This window comes from Amblyomma maculatum, chromosome 2 (genome assembly GCF_055883805.1).
Source record: "Amblyomma maculatum isolate TAMU_Amacu chromosome 2, ASM5588380v1, whole genome shotgun sequence".
NCBI classification, from domain to species: Eukaryota; Metazoa; Arthropoda; class Arachnida; order Ixodida; family Ixodidae; genus Amblyomma; species Amblyomma maculatum.
This window is the reverse complement of record NC_139345.1, coordinates 207,991,926-208,000,342: the sequence shown is the minus strand read 5'-3', so window position 1 is coordinate 208,000,342 and position 8,417 is coordinate 207,991,926. Positions and strand designations below refer to the sequence as shown.

Genomic DNA, 8,417 nt, shown 5'->3' with positions numbered 1-8,417 from the left:
CCAATCACTCAGATCAAGAAATTATACTACTACAAATTAAAAAGTAGCAATCAATATAAAAAATTGGCATTTTGATAACTTCGTTTGTGAATGAGGTCAGGTATTTCATTGAGATATTCTTAATTAGAGAAAAAAAATCTTGCAACACTCCTATCTTGCAATCCCCCCCCCCCCCCCCCCCGCTTGATGTTGCATCGGTCCCCAGACGGCCATAGACGTCCGACGGTCGACCGACGGACGTCCGTTTTCGGACCTTTGGACATCCGTCGGAAGTCCGGTTATGTTCGATATACGTACAGCGGACGTCCGTCGGACTATCGTTCGTGGATCCGGATCGCGTCCCACGGACGTCCGACGGGCAGCCGGAGGCGGACATTCGGACGTTTCCCGGAACATGCTTGCAGGGCCCGCTATTGGTGTAAAAACTTGCCAATAACATTCGTGTAAAGCTCAGCAAGCATGTGCCATGGAAATTTCAGTCACATACTAGTGCTCAATGCCTTTGTCGTGAGAGTAAAGCAGACAATAGAATATGCAACAGGTTCAAGTTTCCTGTTGTCTGCTTTACTTTCACACACAAAGCACTGAACAGTAGTGTGCAATTAAAACTTCTATCAAAGAGGCACATATGCTAGCTGAGCTTTACACAAATGCACCATTCCTGAAAACATGCTAAGTGCATAGGCATACCAGCATGTGAGGTAAAAAAAGCATTTTTTTGGCTTTATTGCAAAAACTGCATGCATGAATAGTCTACACTAAAAAAATATCGATGTTAAGGAATGGCATGGTAAAATGCAGGCCAACTGGAGTATTAAGAACCTACTTAAATAATTTTAATTATCCTTGGCCGTGACAGCTCTTCCCTTGGGGAGGTGGTGGAGGAAAAGGTATTTATTGAAACCTAATATTTCGGAATTAGCGAGGAGATGAGCGAGTTCTCTGTGGGCGGCCTCCGCAGGCCGGGATTCCAGGAGCAGTTACTATCCTGTGCATTTGCTCGATCAGCTGTTGCTGGTCTTTCAGGCCTAAGATGGAAAGAGCAGGCTGGGCTCCTCCTGCAATAGAAGGGAAAATGAAATTCAAGTTATCTGTGCTGAACTTTGATTACACATCTCCAAGGGCAACTGCCAGTTTCTCTCAATTGCTTTTTACAGATGGCACTGTACGCATGCATCTCCATTCAGAACTGTCACATACTATATAGAAAGGTCATATAACTGCAGCAAAACCCATGCAGAACAACAAAAGATACAAACGTAGTTTGACCAGAACCTGGCATTTAGTATTTTAATGTTTTTATGTCGTCTTTTTGAACATGCCACTCTGACCAAACATGGCATGTTATGCTTGCTGCTATGCGCCCTCAGCAATGCCCAAGACATGGAGTGCACATGCAGAGAAATTAAGCATAAAGGATGCTGTATATGAACATAAAGCACAGCCAGAGCATTGCAGTATTACACAGGTATGCATTGGCGGCAGAAACCTGCATTTTGAGCAATTTAACAGGCAGATTTCTAAAGTCATTGTTCCTGCTCTGAAAAGAAGTGATCAATAATAACATCATTTAAAATTGTTACCTTTTTATTCTGTAAACTGCACATTTCGCTGGTTTCCATGTACCCTCTACCGGAGACATTCCCTGGGCGTGTCGGGGGTATATCGACATCAACATCTAGGCTACAAGCGTCTAGAAAGCGTCTCCTTAGAGCAGCTGCGACGAAGTAACTTATCCGATAACATGCAAGCTGCTGCAGCAGAATAAAGATAGACATTTGACATGTGGCAAAAGCCCAATGTGGAAGCATAGCCCGCCGCAGTGATTGCGCAGTGTTCATCCTTCTACAAGAGTTAAAAGTAAAGTTATTTGTTTACCCACAGCGCTATATGTGACATTACAATAGCAAGGCTTATAGTTACACAAAACACAAAAAGCTGACAACCACAAGCTCTTGATGTATTACCGGCAGCATGCAGCATGGATGTTAGTTACTGAAATATGGTTGCATAATTCTGGCAACCAGCTGTGCATGTATGTCATGGATTTCTCAACTACGCACAACAAATTACAAAAAAAAATAATGGTATTTATAAATGCAGCCAGCTGTTCACAAGAAACATTGTAGCTTTTTTATGGGGAAGGTAATGGGCGCCAAAAAAACTGCCCCTGTAAAGGTGCCTAATTTGCCCCTATGTAATATCGGGGACAAGTGTGTGGACTACACAAACTGCAATCAAAGCACATAACTTTCACATCGACCAGGAAACTCGGACCATACTTGTCGATGTGAAAGTTGAACGTTAGTTCTTTCATGTGTGCAAGAGAAATAAGGTCAAAATTCGTTTACATCGCGATTCTAGCCCAAAATCTAGACATACTGTCCAGAGACTTTCACCCCCACAGTATAAGCCACCACTTGGGTAAGAGATTAGTAAAAGAAGTGTATAAAAGACATTAGTGCTGTTGGACAGCCATAGCTATAAAAATGGTATTGACATTGGAGTACTGCCTTAAGGCGGAGCCTAGGGCATTACAAAAGCAAGAGTTAGTGTCCGCTGGTCCTCATTTGAACGAACAAAAAGAGGGGGGGGGGAAAAAATCTACCTCAACTACATGTTTTGAGTGACACCAAGCCGCAGTTAGTATTAAAGATATCACAGTTTTGTGGAAGATTTGGGAGCGCTTTGCTGCTTTTTTACAGGATTGGACAAAAGAGCTCACCATCTTCAGAAAGGCACGTTATATAGAAATGAAAATAGTGAATTTACTGCATCTGGCCACAACAACTTGCACACGGAGAGGAAGATGAACTGAAAATTTTATACATGAATGTACGTATTTACAACAGGTGAAACAATGACCATGATCTATGCCGAAGAGGAAAGAGATCAAAATCTAGCTCAGAACGAGTTCTCCAGGCCGCGGGGCCATTTCATTAACTTCGGGACTCCGCCCACATTTCTCATCCCCAATGACAACGAACTCACACATGACTGGCTAACAAACATTTTGGCATGTCTTTCCACTTTCATAAGTTCTTCACCCTCTCCCTAATACAAGCAATGCAAAAGGGACAACAAATTCGTTTCACAACAAACGGAATTTAGAGAATGGACCTCGAAATGATTGGCTCACTAGGTCACATGCCAAACTCTCTCCCCTAGGAAAAAAAGAAAAAAAATTAGAACCCATCAAAACGGTGTCCCACGTGCGCAACCATTGTTGCCCAAAGCTTGCATCCTTGGCGGCTCCTTTTACAGGGCAATTATTGCAATTATTGGCGTCCGAGTCAGCACCATTGCGGACTACATCAGAAGAGCCAACCCACATCCTCCCGCTCCGCATCATACCGTCACTGTTACGCACTTGCCCTTTTTCAACGCCGCCATCTCCCACCATTGTTGACATCCAGGGTTGGAATCCTCAACGAGACCCCACTCAGCGCACCTGCACTGAATAATTGTCACTTTTATGGACTCCCCAACAAGGAAGAGGGCCCTACACACTTCAAGCTGACAGTGTTTTTTCTTTGAACGATAAGCAGTTCTTCCAAAAGAGGTGCTCGTTTCAAAGCTGTGCTGCCTCCGGGTGATGGGTCCAGTCAGCGTACTAAGGACCCCTTAGTTGTATACTGTTCGTAAAGCTCCTTAAATAAAAATGAGCCCCCTACATGACACAGCAACGAGAACAAACTGCCTGTCCCCGCGTCTTCGAGTGCGACAGCAAAGTCCTCGGAAGAGGGGACTTCTTTCCCTCTCTGCCTACGTTTCCGTTAAGCACTGTAGCTGCTGTAGCTGCCTCTCTGCGTGTCTCTCCGCCTCCTGTCCGAGGGCAAGTGGGAGACGGCCGCAGCTGGGCATTGAACAGGTGACCCAAAAAGAGCAGACTAATAATGGTGCCTAGCATACCCACCGATCCCTTACAGAAATCATTAAAGAAATGAAAGCAACACATCAGATAACGCTACAATGTTTCTAAGTGCAAAGTCGACAACTCCAAGTGATATAAATATATGTACATCTCCGCACATTAACTAGACAGAAACAGTGCAGAGTAAACTAATAATTCAGTGTCTAGCAACACTATTAAAAGGGGATAAAGGCCACGGGGGGCTGCGATTATTAGTACCGTTTTGCCTTTAAACTACAATAACATACTTATTGCAAGCTTAAAATCAAAGATTCACACCTGTCCCACCCACAACAATGGAACACACATCTGACTCAAGTCTGCAGAGAAAGAGCAAGCTAGACTATTGCAGACGCACCCTTGGTTATTTTTCTGGCATTTCTGAGGGTGAAGAATCTGACTTGTCAGTAGCATGCATATGAATAAGAATCCTATGACAGTAAATACATCAGATTTTCTGGAGTGGCTTTTCTTTGCTGACCACATATGAGGTGAGCTATAATTTATCCAACTTGGCCTAGGTTTATTCTATGAATAACAAAGCTATAGCAGGTACACAGTCGTCCACTCAGGCTGAACATGCGAGTGCGTGGCATGCACTTTTTGAGATGCCACTGCATCCATCGCAGCTGCACACCGTAGCGAAGAGGCAGACAGCGTGAAGTACCAGCCTCTAGTCCCTCTACCACCACTGGGGTCCCAAACTAGGGACCCCTTGTTTTTGTCAGGACAGGCCCCCTCAGGGTCAGCTAGTGAGTAACCTCCTGTATTCGTATCTGATGGCAATGTTTTCCACCACCACCCACAATACGCAGCTGCGCATCATAGCAGATGTGCAGCAACAGCTCCTGGTCCTTCTATGCATAAGCCACTTTGCCTTGATGCATGCCTGCGCACCATAATAAAGAGGCAGACGACATGACGCAGCAGCTCATGGTACCTTTACACATGAGCCCCCCCATTGTACTTCAATACGCACCATAGCAAATATACAGACTACGTCACACAGCAGCTCCTGGTCCCTCTATGCATAAGCCATTTTGCCTCAATACGCACCTGCGTACCTGAGCGAAGAGGCAGACGTGAAGCTGCAGCTCCTGGGCCCTCCATGCACAAGCCACTTAGCATCAATGCACGGCTGTGCACTGTAGTAAAGAGGCGAAGGACGTTAAGCAGCAGCTCCTGGTCCCTCTACACATCAGCCATTTTGCCTCGATGCGCATCTGCACACCGTAACAAACAGCCAGATGTGACAAAGAAGCTCCTGGTTTCTCTACACATAAACCACTTTGCCTCAATGCACGTCTGCACACCGGAGCAAAGAGGCAGATGACGTGAAGCTGGAGCGGCTGGTCCCTCTACGCACAAGCCACTTAGCCTTGATGCATGGCTGTGACGGATGCATTGCTATTTTGCAAACTGCATGCCACACATTCCCATTCAAGCTAAGAGTGGACGACTGTGTAAACGTAAAATACTGGTTATTTACTTCAATGGACAATGACAAAAAGTAACATGGTGGACAATGTAAAAAGAATTTGCTGCATAAAGTTTGTTGAAACCAGCTCTACATCCTACATGTAAACAAGCTAAAACCTTAATGTCGAAGGGATGTCCTGTGTGTTTAAAATCATCACGCTCAAACAACTTCAACACTGACAATCATGATTCAATATTTTAATAATATAGATAATGATACAATACTCACTTTTAGCCATACCAAAGAAATGAGAATGCAAAGGGATGTTGCTGTTTTTCCCCCGTGGATGACAGTTTTCCATGTTCAAAGTGCTGCTTCCTGTTGGCCTACGAAATTGGCTACAGCAAATGGCATCTGAAAAATTTTTGGAAGCCTCATGCTAGTCTTCAACGAGAAAAGCATTGCCATACAGAAGCAGAACACAAATACTTTTACAACACACTAAAAGCACTAACTGCGGTGCTGTTTTTAGGATGACTAGGTAGAGGTTTTGCTGTAGCAAGCCAAATGTTAGCCTTCAATAAGGAAAGCATTCCCATATAGAAATAGAACACAAAAACTTTTACAACACATTAAAAGCATCAATTGCACAAATGCTTGTAAGATGACCAGGTACAGGTTTCTGCTATAGCCCACATCATGTGACCAGCGGTTATCAGAAGCCTTGTATGTGAGCATGATGCCCTAGATTCAATTTATGGCTATCACTGTATTAACAAGCATGGGTTTAAAGCTACTTTAATATGATAATCTAAGAACATGGTAAGAGCTTTCAGTGCGAGACATAAGCTCTGTATCATGCACTATAAGGTGCTGCATGGCTCTAGTGTAGCTTTGGCATTATCTCGCTGTCAATAATGCAGTGAAGTTCTGAGGAACCTTTGAATATCTGTAAGGACAAAGCAAAAAGAATTTTGTTTTCATCTCACTTTTGCTCAAAAGAGCCCGCGGCTTGCATGGCCTCCCAGTACGCCTGTTTTGCATAAAAGAAGGCGTTACAGGCACCAGAGCTCGCAGCCCAACTGTATCGCGGCGGCGGTATGTCAAATTCGTGCGAGAACAGCGCAGAACAATGGGTCAAGAAAAAGACAAGTGGTGACTTTTTTTTTTTCTCTCATTTCCTTGTCCGGTTGTTCTGCGCGGTTCGGTCCCACATGCATAACAACCAACATGCGCAAGGTGCTGTCCTGGTTTGTCAAAGCTGAAGGAGAGTACTAAACCTTTAGTTATTTAGTAGCTACAGCCGTTCCTTCTAGAAACTGTAGTTGCCGTAAAGCTCAAGAGAGAAAGATCAGCGGCTGTCCATTAAAAAGAAAAAAAAAACGCGACGTTTTCACAAGTGTAGGCATGTCGCACGATAGGCTCGAGTGCAAAAGTTTTCTCGTATAGTTTTTACAACTCAGCACGTTGCGCATGGTTAACAAATTAACTCCTTTAAAGCTCGGGCAGGCACTCCTTTATCAGAGACAGAGAAGTTGCGCGAGTTACTGGCGCAGCGTCCAGTAATGCCGAGAAAGATGGCCCTCAGACTTGAGGCTGCACTTTAGTTAGTCGGCGCGGAGCCATCCTGTCAGTCTCGCCTAAAACACTCGACGGTTCGGCTGCTGTACAGAGCTGTTTCCTTACCCAAAAGCTCAGCACCATCGGTGCATCGAAAAGTTCCACTAAAGAAACAAAAGTTCGGTGAAATACTTACTTTGGAATCGGCGGGTGAACAAAGTGTGCCAGCCGCACCAAGCCACAGCAAAAACAATGCTAGCAGTGCATTACAGCCGTAGGTATTTGTAACTGCGCAGAAAATGCAGAACACAGAAACGTGAAGCCATCTTACTTCAACTTGTCAGGTGGATTGGATTGGCTCATTTCAGATTTTTTTGAGGATAGGTTCGGTTTCGTTCTTTTTGAGCTTGCTGCTTGCTGCGTCTATTCAGCCACTGATTAAAATTTCACCGAAGCATCATGATAGAAAAATGTTTAATGGTCATTTAACTTTTAATCAGAAATTTTTGATGGAAGAATTCAACGATGAAACATGCGGAAAATAAAAAAAAACTGTTTAATGGAAACGCTTTCTATCGCATCGATTCGCTCTGGCATCATATAATGCAGACTTGACGGTATTACTGGTTTATACGCAGTTCAGACGAGCACGACTAGTACAAACTATATCATAGCTGTGTAAAAGCAAATCCAGTGGCGGACGTACGGCGGCTGTCCGCTGGGCGAACGGATTCGACCATCCGCTTTCGTACGTACGCCGGAATTCCGGCGGACGTCCGAAATCGGCCGCCGAGTTGCGGCCGAGTTCGGTTGTCCGTCGGACGTCAGTGGCCGTCTGGGTCTTGACGAAACTTTTCAGGCCTTGCTAGGTTCTTGCGAAGTAGGCAGCCAGAAGTAACCAAGGCAACGGAGATAACAAAGCTGACGAAGCACGAAACGGTTTTTTATCGTTCTCTCTGCTCGTCTGCTGTGGTGCGGTCCTTGGTGCGCCAAGAAAGCGTATAAATTTAGTTCGCAAGTCTGAAAACGTCTCTTTTGCGAAGATTTCGACGTCCTTGCTGGTCGCTGCTCTGTCGCCGCTTGGTGGGATTTAATATCCCCCGGCAGCCGTGTTTTTTTTGTTTTCGTCCCCTTCGTTGTGCAGCCAGTGCGAAGTCTTTTTTGCAGCATTTTATTGCGCTTAGCGTTTTATCGCTAAATGAGCCCGCACAAAGTGAGGAAGCGATGCTCTGTGGCACATTGCGACAGTGTGGACTCCAGCGTCGGTGCCTTATTACACCGCTTCCCGACTGACTTTCACCGGTGAGCAGATCTAGAGGTTGCACACAGACTCAATGTATGCTCTAATGCTCATGTGTTAAGCACGTTTGTTGATGCTAAAGCTGTCTGGACTGGTGCAACCTTGAAAATGCCTTGAAAACTGCTGTATACTTTCTGCCGAAGAATTTAAATGGGAAGAGTAATCCCAGTGCTCTGTGCTCCAAGTATATTTCGAAGCACCTAACTCTTTCTTCTGTTCATGCA

At 44.8% G+C, this 8,417-nt stretch overlaps 1 long non-coding RNA gene across 1 annotated transcript; it reads right to left on the bottom strand.

Annotated features, from left to right (window-relative positions):
• Positions 1–709: 709 nt before the first annotated feature.
• Positions 710–7,224, bottom strand: LOC146201139 (uncharacterized). Its single transcript, XR_014705293.1, has 3 exons — positions 7,090–7,224; positions 5,622–5,747; positions 710–5,136 (listed from the first exon to the last, which is right to left on the bottom strand). It is a non-coding gene; the product is annotated as an uncharacterized LOC146201139 (long non-coding RNA).
• Between the last annotated feature and the right edge of the window lie 1,193 nt (positions 7,225–8,417).